Source organism: Ranitomeya variabilis, chromosome 3 (assembly GCF_051348905.1).
Source record: "Ranitomeya variabilis isolate aRanVar5 chromosome 3, aRanVar5.hap1, whole genome shotgun sequence".
In the NCBI taxonomy this organism is placed as follows: Eukaryota; Metazoa; Chordata; class Amphibia; order Anura; family Dendrobatidae; genus Ranitomeya; species Ranitomeya variabilis.
Window position 1 is genome coordinate 179,381,972 of NC_135234.1, and position 12,493 is coordinate 179,394,464.

The following is a 12,493-nucleotide window of genomic DNA, read 5'->3' on the forward strand; positions in this document are numbered from 1 at the left end:
ATTGATGGGGAATATGTATTCCACTATCTTGGTAACTAACTACTGGCATGAGGGAGGGTCCTCCCAAATGTAGGAGTGAGAGCCATTACAAATGTTAAAGTAAAAAATAAACCAAAATGCTCCATGTGAACATATGCTAAAGGGGAAGTACAGTTAGGTCCATATATATTTGGACAGAGAAAACATTTTTCTAATTTTGGTTATAGACATTACCACAATGAATTTTAAACAAAACAATTCAGATGCAGTTGAAGTTCAGACTTTCAGCTTTCATTTGAGGGTATCCACATTAAAATTGGATGAAGGGTTTAGGAGTTTTAGCTCCTTAACATTGCCACCCTGTTTTTAAAGGGGCCAAAAGTAATTGGACAATTGACTCCAAGGCTATTTCATGGACAGGTGTGGGCAATCCCTTCATTATGTCATTCTCAATTAAGCAGATAAAAGGCCTGGAGTTGATTTGAGGTGTGGTGCTTGCATTTGGAAGGTTTTGCTGTGAAGTAAACATGCGGTCAAAGGAGCTCTCCATGCAAGTGAAACAAGCCATCCTTAAGCTGCGAAAACAGAAAAAAAACCATCCAAGAAATTGCTACAATATTAGGAGTGGCAAAATCTACAGTTTTGGTACATCCTGAGAAAGAAAGCACTGGTGAACTCATCAATGCAAAAAGACCTGGGCGCCCATGGAAGACAACAGTGGTGGATGATCGCAGAATAATCTCCATGGTGAAGAGAAACCCCTTCACAACAGCCAACCAAGTGACCAACACTCTCCAGGAGGTAAGCGTATCAATATCTAATCTACCATAAAGAGAAGACTGCATAAAAGTAAATACAGAGGGTTCAGTGCACGGTGCAAGCCACTCATAAGCATCAAGAATAAAAAGGCTAGACTGGACTTTGCTAAAAAAAATCTAAAAAAGCCAGCACAGTTCTGGAAGAACATTCTTTGGACAGATGAAACCAAGATCAACCTCTACCAGAATGATGGAAAGAGAAAAGTATGGCAAAGGCGCGGTACAGCTCATGATCCAAAGCATACCACATCATCTGTAAAACACGGCGGAGGCAGTGTGATGGCTTGGGCATGCATGGCTGACAGTGACACTGGGTCACTAGTGTTTATTGATGATGTGACACAGGACAGAAGCAGCCGAATGAATTCTGAGGTATTCAGAGACATACTGTGTGCTCAGATCCAGCCAAATGCAGCAAAACTGATTGGTCGTCGTATCATACTACATATGGACAATGATCCAAAACATAAAGCCAAAGCAACCCATGGCCAAGTCAGTCACCTGATCTCAACCCAATTGAGCATGCATTTCACTTGTTAAAGACTAAACTTCAGACACAAAGGCCCACAAACAAACTGAAAACCACCGCAGTGAAGGCCTGTCAGAGCATCAAAAAGGAGAAAACAGAGCGTCTGGTGATGTCCATGAGTTCAAGACTTCAGGCAGTCATTGCCAACAAAGGGTTTTCAACCAAGTACTAAAAATGAACATTTTATTTAAAATTATTGAATCTGTCCAATTACTTTTGGTCCCTTTAAAAACAGGGTGGCATATATTAAGGAGCTGAAACTCCTAAACCCTTCATCCAATTTTAATGTGGATACCCTCAAATTAAAGCTGAAAGTCTGAACTTCAACTTCATCTGAATTGTTTTGTTTCACCCTGCTATTCTATTTGTTTCCACTTTACACTTGTACTGCTCCGGTCATTTTTGACCGGACCTATTAAAATGCTGTTTTAGCTACTTAAAAAAATTTTTTTTGAATACCTGTTGCATTATTATACTGTATGCAAACATGGTTGGTCATTATTAAAAAAAAACAAAAACGTAAAATACTCAATTCTTTTATTTATTTTGTGTTTATAAAGGTTACAAGGGCTTATTGAATTCTGCACAGAAATTACAAATTTTAGTTTAACTAACTAACTATAACAACTACTACTACTACTATAACAACTATAACTAACTGTAACAATAACTAAAATTAACTATAGTATAAAATTTAGCTGCGTGCAAACATTTTGAAAAAAATAGTAATAGTAAATAGTAATGCTAACTTGTACTAAAGGTACCTTCACACGAAGCGACGCTGCAGCGATAGCGACAACGATGCCGATCGCTGCAGCGTCACTGTTTGGTCGCTGGAGAGCTGTCACACAGACCGCTCTCCAGCGACCAACGATGCCGAGGTCCCCGGGTAACCAGGGTAAACATCGGGTTGCTAAGCGCAGGGCCGCGCTTAGTAACCCGATGTTTACCCTGGTTACCAGCGTAAAAGTAAAAATAACAAACAGTACATGCTCACCTGCGCGTCCCCCGGCGTCCGCTTCCTGTACTGTGTGAGCGCCGGCCCTAACAGCAGAGCGGTGACGTCACCGCTGTGCTTTTACTTTCACTTTACGGCGCTCAGTCAGAGCAGGAAGCGGACGGCAGGGGACGCGCAGGTGAGTATGTACTGTTTGTTATTTTTACTTTTACGCTGGTAACCAGGGTAAACATCGGGTTACTAAGCGCGGCCCTGCGCTTAGTAACCCGATATTTACCCTGGTTACCAGCATAAAACATCGCTGGTATTGTTGCTTTTGGTGTCAAACCTGACGATACACGCCGGTCTGACGACCAAATAAAGTTCTGAACTTTATTCAACGACCAGCGATATCACAGCAGGATCCAGATCGCTGCTGCGTGTCAAACACAATGATATCGCTATCCAGGACGCTGCAACGTCACGGATCGTTGTCGTTCTCGTTGTAAAGTCGTTTCGTCTGAAGGTACCTTTAGTCCTGCCAATAAAGTTCATTTGCATTTGAATTTGAAATGGCTGGCTGAACTGCTTACTTACTGATAAGATAAGAAAAGAGACAACAGGCACCACCCCCTGGGCTCCCACACCACAAGGTCTGCTTTGCACAAAGACCCAACTCAAGGAAAATAAAAAAAAGCAGGGTAAATAACATACAGAGAAAAAAAATGCACAGAACTGTACTGAAAGCCAATGCGTATGGTTTGTACTGAAAGCATGTGTAAATCTGCACCTAAAGCAACTTACTTCATAAACAATAGTAGATGCAATAAGTAGGTTCAAAAGAAATTATTATAACTCATTTGTTTTACTCAAAAAATGGCTGAAATAGCATGGAAATGCTATTCGGTCAATTTTGACCGGGAACAGTACAAGTGTAAAAAAAAATATGACGCAAAAACTAAACCAAAAAAAAAAATATGGTACCCTTAGAAAGAACCCCTCTAATTAGGAAAATAGAAGTAACCACAAGTTTCAGAACCGCATAATGAATTTTTTTTAAAATATCAAAGTTCAAAAACGGTCATTTTTGACCGAACAGAACAGCAGGTTTAAAATTAATTGTGGTAATGTCTATAACCAAAATTAGAAAAATGTTGTCTCTGTCCAAATATATATGGACCTAACTGTATAATTTTTTTTTTCATTTTCATTTTGTTACATACATGTAATTATGAAGGAAATAATGTTTTAGCATTTTCAAAAAAGTTGTTTGGTTTGTAGATCTTTGTAAAAATCTGTAAAACCGGCACAATAGACTGACAACATTATTCCCAGATGCCATATGTTAGTCAGAAATGCATACAGGCATCTTCTCCATGCTCCATTTAGTTTTAGCTCTTTCTCATTAATTTCAGTTTTTTTCCTATGCCCCCAGACCTGTTTGTAGGTTCCAATGGAAAAATATTCGGCTTTCCATTTGACTTGCATTAGATTCGTTATTTGGTACGAATACACAGATATTAGAAATTATTTGTGCCAAATCAGAATATTTCACTATTCATTCATCACAAGCCATAACTCTGACAGGTTAATTTAGGTCTGTAACCTTGGTCAATTTTATCTTAGCACAAGAATCTTCTAGGATGTCCAAACTTTTGCATCGATTCTTTTTTATTTTTGTAATTTTTAAAATAAAAAATAAATAAAAATAAAACACACTTGGTCAAAATTGTTGGTACCCCTTGTTTAATGACAGAAAGACCCACAATGGTCATAGAAATAACTTGAATCTGACAAAGAGTAATAATAAATAAAAGATCCATGAAAATGAACAAATGAAAGTCAGACATTGCTTTTCAGCCATGCTTCCACAGAATAAAAAAAAAATAAAACTCATGAAATAGGCCTGGACAGAAATTATGCCACTCTTAACTTAATACAGTATTTTGTCGCACAACCTTTTGAGGCAATCACTGCAATGAAACAATTCCTGTAACTGTCAATGAGACTTCTGCACCTCTCGACAGGTATTTTTGCCCAGTCCTCAAGAGCAAACAGCTCCAGTTGTCTCGTGTTTGAAGGTCGCCTTTTCCAGCCTGTTTCAGCTCTTTCCAAAGATGCGCAATAGGATTTAGGTCACAGCCTAAATAATAAAGGAAATTTTAACATTAAAAAGGAAAAGAATGTATATACACTGGTGCTTAATCACCTGGAAGGATAAGGTGGGGGCCTTGGGAGCTGCACGTGGTTATAACAGGTTCTGTGCAGGACTCTGTTAGAAGAAATAAACACCTAAATAATAATTTTACAAACCACTGCGCTAGAACCAAGGCAAAAATAACAATGTACTTACTTCTATTATAGTTGTTTGTGTGTTGTATGGGAATCCTTGTAAGTAAAGGGTTGCACCTAATTGCAGTAATTTTACTGAAAAGTAAAATATATAGAAGATCAGTATATTATTTGGACTGTAAAAATAAACAAGGGTGTTAAATTTGCTCTAGATTAGCGCAGCAGATTGTGGTGCGGTCTGTGCCTGGGGCCGAGGTTCCTGGGCAGTAACGTCCCAGTGAGTAACGAGGAGGTACCAGCGCCTAGCGTGCCCCGGCCGGAAGCAACGCTGAGGACGCGGTGCCGAGATGGGGGCGGAGCTAGTGTGACGTCACAGAAAGCAGGGACGGGTGCGCGAGAGAGACAAGCTGCCAACGCGTTTCTAGGGGTAACTCCCCTCTTAGTCACCACGTCCTCAGCTTTGCTTCCGGCCGGGGCATGCTAGACGCTGGTACCTCCTCGTTACTCATTGGGACGTTACTGCCCAGGAACCTCGGCCCCAGGCACAGACCGCACCACAATCTGCTGCGCTAATCTAAAGCGATACAAACAGCACTGCTTTCAGAGGATTACCCTGCCATCTTCACCGCATGTGGTTCTTTCTAAGTAGGATGTGGTGAGTGCCGGCTGATTCTTATTGATACTGCTGTAATTGTTGTGGTTAGCAATAACCCAATTGATTTAGGGTATTGCTGACATCTTTACTCTATTTTATTAGTATTCATTTTGTCACACCGTGGAAAAAGGAATGCTCAATCATATATAGGAACATTTTGGATGCAGCCTATATAGTCGTATACAAAGAGAGTAAGTGTATTCCACCAATATTTATATTTCATCTATACGACCCAAATACTATACTGATTTTTTGCACACTCTACCTTTCAGCAATTGGTGAATTACACCGAGAAACATTAAACCCCATATAAGAACACTCCAGGTGCAGCCTATAAAACCTCGTATGAGGAGTAAGTGTATTCATTTAACACCCTTGTTTATTTGTACAGTCCAAATAATATACTGATCTTCTATATATTTTACTTTTCAGTAAAATTACTGCAATTAGGTGCAACCCTTTACTTACAAGGATTCCCATACAACACACAAACAACTATAAGAGAAGTAAGTACATTGTTATTTTTGCCTTGGTTCTAGTGCAGTGGTTTGTAAAATTATTAAATTTTAACATTAGCTTTAGGCTTTTTAGAGATCATTCCATCTTCAACTTGCTTAGGTGTTCATAACAGTAATTTTGTCAAGAGGTGTCCAAGCTTTTACACTGTATCTATGATTGGTTGCAATATGGCTTCTATGATTTTTTTGGCACAGATTGTTGCTAGCAGTCATCACTTAGAGTGGAATGTGTCTCTGAAAGTTAAAAAGGTTAGGGACCACTGGTCTAAAATATGAAAAATAATCAAAAATGTTTTCATAAGTTTAAACACTAGAGGCAGCATCTGCCTACATTAGACATGAAAATAAAGTGTAATTCTAGCTTGTATTATGACTGCAGTAAATGTGAGCAGCATCTGATCACATGTAATTGATGTTATTCCTCTCTTCCTCCTTCTGGGTGTTTGCAAAAGGAGCGGGAGGATAAAGTTTAGGAAACTTGGAAACTTTCCTAGGAACAGATAGGTTCTTTAGCCACTGCTAGTTGCATCTATTTCTGGGAAACCTGTTGATAGGAAAGATTCCCAGTAACAGATACAACTAAAAGAAGTTGAAGATCATAACATAAGAACATGTGTAAGAAATGAGAGGTGTAGTTTGCGCTGGTTCTGTTCATCACTTACTGGTAGGTACAGTGATCAGAGTGGAGCTGTCATATCATTGTCATTTGCTCCGAGCACAAGGACTGTGGTAGTGACTTTACCCAGTAACTTGTTATCACTGCTGGATGAAGTCACAGTAAAGACCTGGTGCCTGAAACCTGTACTCACCACCACCAGTAATTATTGTAATCCAATCACTGTAGCTGGCAAAGATAATAGCGGTAAGTAGCAGTGATAGAGTAAAATTTCTATATGCTGGGCTTCAATAAATGGTGCTTCAACCACTAGCTGTGAACTCTACATGGGAAGATACTTGCCCAGATCACAGCTGATGTGGTCACAGCATAACAGATAGGGTTGGAAGCCAATCACAGTGTCTTCTGCCCTGTGTCTGCTGAATTTGCAGTGTGTAATTGTCATGTTATGACATTGTATAGTGTGTATAGTGTTATTGGTAATGCTCCATAGGAGAAAAGAATGAAGATTAGCTAATATATTAGATTACTATAAACATCACTAGTTGATGGCCCATTTCTAATGCATCGAGTATTCTAGAATGCACAGCCACGTAGTATATAACACAGCCCACGTAGTATATAACACAGCACACATAGTATATAACACAGCCACGTAGTATATAACACAGCCACGTAGTATATAACACAGCTCATGTAGTATATAGCATATCCATGTAGTATATAACACAGCCCACATAGTATATCCCATAGCCACATAATATAGAGCACAGCCCACATAGTATATAGCACAGCCCACGTAGTATATAACACCAGACCACATAGTATATAGCACAGGCACATAGTATATAACACAGCCACATAGTATATAGCATAGCCATGTAGTATATAACACAGCCCACATAGTATATAGCACAGCCCACGCAGTATATAACACAGCCACGTAGTATATAGCACAGCCCACGCAGTATATAACACAGCCACGTAGTATGTAACACAGCCTACATAGTATATAGCACAGCCCACATAGTATATATATCACAGCCCATGTAGTATATAACACAGCCCACGCAGTATAAAACACAGCCTACGCAGTATATAACACAGCCCACATAGTATATAGCAGTGTGGGCACCATATCCCTGTTAAAAAGCATTTAAAATAAAAAATAGCTATATACTCACCTTCCGTCGGCCCCGGGATCCAGCCAAGGCCTTTACCGATGCTCCTCACGACGCTCCGTTCCCAGTAATGCCTAGCGGCAATAACCCCTGATCATGTAGAGGTCTCGCAAAACCGCCACGTGATCTCGGGGCATTGCTGCAATGCATTCTTGGGACCGGAGCGCGAGGTGCGGGAAAGGCTGCGGCGGACTTCGGAAGGTGAGAATATAATGTTTTTTGTTATTATTTTTAACATTATATCTTTTTACTATTGATGCTGCATAGGCAGCATCAATAGTAAAAGGTTGGTCCGATATGGTCACTGATAGGTCGTGGCCGGCCGTGCACGACCAATCAGCGAAGAGTGGTTTAAATCGTGAGCCAATTCACGGCCGGACAGCGCCTGTCGCTGATTGGTCGCGGCCGGCCGGGCGGGACCAATCAGCAAAGCGTATTTAAATCCCTGCGCCAATGTCACTGATTGGTCGCGGCCGGCTAGGCGCGACCAAGCAGCGAAGCGGTATTTAAATCCCGCGCCAATTCGCGGCCGGACAAAGCCTGTCGCTGATTTGTCGTTTCCCACAACTTGGGAATTATACATTATTGTATTAGTACTGTATTATTGCTGTTAAACTGCTTTGCAATCAGTTTGTCTTTTGAAGTTTGTTCTGCCTGTGTCCCTGTAGTCTATCTCTAATGCAGGTAATCATTCCCTTCTTTTTGTATTAAGTTAGTATTGAGTCAGCCATCATTGTCTAATGTTCATCCTCTGTAAAACTAAGAATCATCTTTTCACCTGCTGTTTTGTTGTGCATGATGCAAAAATTTCAGCTTGTGAATAAACCTCTTCTGGACTCTTAATACATGCCTCTGCAGCTCAGTTGATACTGTCTGACAAAGTTCTTGGTGTGAGTACTAGTTCACTAAAGACTTTCATAAAAACATCTAGGAGCCTCACATATAAAGCCCAGTTATGAAGTCAAAATAATACTGACTCACCTGGTCTTCTTATGTTTGTAATGAAAAGGGTTCTAAGCTGAAACAAGATATCAGCTAACCACAGAATGGATGAGAATGTGCTGATTTCTGGGTGTCCGATTTCTGGGACACTCATTGATCAGAAGAACGGGGAATTTTTATGCTTATTGGTATGCTGTAGTGGTTCTGTTCGGTTCAGTGAACTTCGTGATGCTTTCAAACATAACCAAAACCCATTAAATTCAACAGGAGGCAAAACCAAATGCAGAGACAACACCTTCAGGGGGGCCCCAAAATCTGCTAAAACCGCTCAAATTAGGGGCAGACACAAGGAAAAGTGTCATCAATTGACCCAGAGTACCAATAGTATAATTGCATAGAATGGATGCATGGGACAGGGCTTGGACCATCATTTTCAGCCTAAACAGATCAGTAACAGATGGATGAGTGACAGGTGTAAGCCTGGTGCTCTGAGAGTCCTGCCAAATTCAGGGAACACACATGAAGGAGACCCAACTTGGAGTCCAAACATTTCCAAAAATTAGGGGCAGACACTAGAAAAAGTGGCACCAATTGACCCACAGTAAAAATGGTATAATGGCACCATACATGAGACAGGGTCTGGGCCAGCATTAACAGCCTTGAAATTAAGTTGAAATTAGGAGGTGGGTGAGGGAGCGGTAAGAGCCTTCTGTGCTGAGAGCCCTGCCAAATTCAGGCAACACACAGGCCTGCTGTACTGGGAGCCCTGATTCCTCATACAACAGCTCAAACTGCTTTTCTGCTCATCCACACTCAGGTGGCACAAATATCAGCTTTGTAGACTACCATTGTTAGAAACATGTAAGGATAGTAATACAGGTATTTGACTGAAAGTAAGTGCATGCCTGCCGGACTGGGAGCCCTACTGCTTCAGGCAACACACATGAAGGAGGCCCAACTTGGAGTCCAAACATTTCCAAAAATTATGGACAGACACCAGGAAAAGTGGCATCAATTTCTGCAGAGTAGAAATAGTATAATGGGGCATTGACACCCCTTCGATTACAGGCAACCCACCAGATGGTGACCCAACTTGAAATCTCCACATTTCAAAAAATTGTTTGTAACATCAGCAGCAGAATGAAGAGCAGGCACAGAAGCCACAACAAAGGTGTCACAGACTGCAATAACCCGAGATCAATGCAGCACAATAAGAAATATACCATCATCTAGTCTGTCCAGTTTGAGACTGGGGTGCAAAAGTCATTGGAGATCCATGACTCTTTCATCTTTATGAAAGTTAGGTGCTCCACACTGTCAGGAGATAGCTTGATGCGCTCACTATGCATCAGACTTGTACTCTGTTTTGCTGGTGCATGGGCTGGTCGAAGAAAATGTGTGAAATGACGCACAGAAATTGCTTCTTCCACTTACACTGATGCTAATGTTTTTGCGTTGACTACTCAACATTCTTAGGGTTGGAAAGTTAAAACTGTGACGCACACTGTGTGCCTTACTGCTGTATTGGGGAAAACCACCCTTAAGATTGTCTACAAGCGTGTTTCAATACTTCAGCATTTGACTGGGTGGAGCATATGGCAACCCAGTCTTCATCACTATTTCTAATCCACTGTGTCTGCACATTGCAAATCAACCTGTTAACCAGAAGGCCGAAAGACCACTGTAGAGATGCAAATCAATGGCCCGCTGGGTGTCAACAGTGGAAGTGAACAGACCGCGACCATGCTTTCTGCAGCAGTGCATGCAGGCCGGGATAGTGGTGGAGACATTGCAGTACCACCAGCTTGAGGACATAAGCCATGCAAGGCACTTGTGTGAGGTTGCCCTGGCATTGGTCCGTTATCACACACGGCCTTCCGTAGCTCCAGGTTCAGTGGAGACAGCCATTGCTCAAACTCGGCCTGGATAGCTATCCACAACTCTTGAACTGTGTGACTGCAATCTCCAAGGCATATTAATATTAACACTTCCTGATTACAGTGAGCACTGGCTGTGCAGTACGAGGTTGGTAGGGATTCTCTCTGCACAGTTGGAATGTGTGTCTCATTAAGGTAGAGGTTGATGATGCAGGTACAGGCCAGAGAAGAGGTGGAGGGCGCATAAGCAGTGGAGGAAGTGTTAGATACAGAGGTTTGTCTCCCAAGCTTTGGGGATTCCAAGACTTGTGACCAGAGTCGCCAAGTGCCCAGTCAGGGAGATGTAATGCCCCTGGCATGCTTGCCCATTTATGTGCCAGTGGTGAAATGCACTCTGTCAGACATAACGGGTGATGTTGTCTGTGACATGATGTTGTAGTGCAGTCACAGCTTTATTTGAGAAGCAATGGCGACTGGGCAGTTGTTACTGGGGAACTGTGATGGCTGTTAGCTTTCAGAAGCCAACTATATCCACCAGGCGGAAAAGCAGCACTTACGTAGACAACAGATTGGAGACGATAAACTTGAAGCTCTTAGCTTTGGCATGTGTAGTCAGCAACAATCTTTTACATAACCACACCTGCGGGACCAAAGGCTGGCTGCTGTGCTGAGAGAGGGTGAAGTATGGTGAAGAAGACAAACTGCTTGACTGTGAGTGAAGTGCAGGCAGAGATGTTATGGTTGATTGAGAAAGATGTGGTGTGCTCGGTGTCTGAGATTGTTCAAAAACAGCTAGCATGTCCACTTCCATAACAGCTGACAGGCTCTCACACACCCTGTCTGTAGTGGGTAAATAATTGGAGGTTCTGCTGCCATAGACCTGTGTGAGAACACTTACCATGGTGACTGAGGAGGAAGAAGCAGCAGATGCGGTTGATTTGGCGGTCGGTGGTTGGTGAGACCCATTAGGCCACATTTTAGCGCAGTGAGATTCCCAGACTAACTCATCTTGATCACACATGTGTCGGTTCATGCATGTAAAAATAAAATTAATGGAATTTGTGCCTCTATTTATTCATTTTTTACAAAGTAGGCAAATAACATGAGTTGGGTCATCATTTTTGTACTCAAAAAAGGCCCAGGCTAGGTAACCCTTGCCGCCCCTGTGAAGAGCAGACCTGAGACTGCTATTGGCCATAGCCACATTTGTGGCTGAGGATGCAGGGCTTGTCGTGGTTGCATCATTTCATGTCTGCTTGGGAAGCCGCAATGTAACTTCCTCATCTTCCTCCTTCTACACCTTATCTGCTGAGCTAGTCAGCTGCATGCCTGAGTTCACATCAAGTGGGATCTACAACTTCATCATGATCCTCTCTGTTCTCCCACTCCTTGTCCTAAGAGACACCCTCCTCCTCTTCCTGCCCTGAAAGCACAGTGCAGTCCGCGTGCGTCTCAGGTATCTGAGTCTAATGAGGATCATGTCCACAACGGGGGTTAATGTCTCATTACCAGGGTCTGGATTCAGCTCAGACCCTACTTTGTCCGACCCCGGACACAACTGAAAAAAATTTGCACATCGGTGCAGATGCTTTCCCTTTCTTGAGTTTGTCGACTTTGAAGCAGACCTCTGATTCCCATGGTATAAAATGTGCAAACAGCTCTGCAGAGTCGCCCATCTGTGGTTCTCCACAGTCAGTAGGAGAGTGGAGAGTTGTTATGCTGGGGGAAACAAGGATAATTGGGGTGCAACTTCTGAGGACTATACTGTGTGTGATGTCATTGTGGAGGAAGAAGAGGAGAGGCCATTTGATACAGAGCTTGGAATGCACTGGAGCACATGCTCCTTCTGGCCCTCATCTACAAGGTGTACCGCTGTGCGGCTGCCAAAGAAAGAGGGTTGAGTAGCCCGTCTAGTAACAGAAGTTGTCAAAATGCTACTCAATGACTCACTTCATCTCTCATATCATCCCTGTTTCACAACCCTAAACAGCTATTAAGTGCTTTCAATTCTCTCCTTCATCCGCTAGCTGCCCCTCCCTCTCCACTCATTTCAGCTGAAGACTTTGCCTCATTCTTCAAGCAGAAGATTGACAACATATGGCATGCCAAAAGCGCCCACAGCCCCTCCTCATAACTACTTAACTCTCCT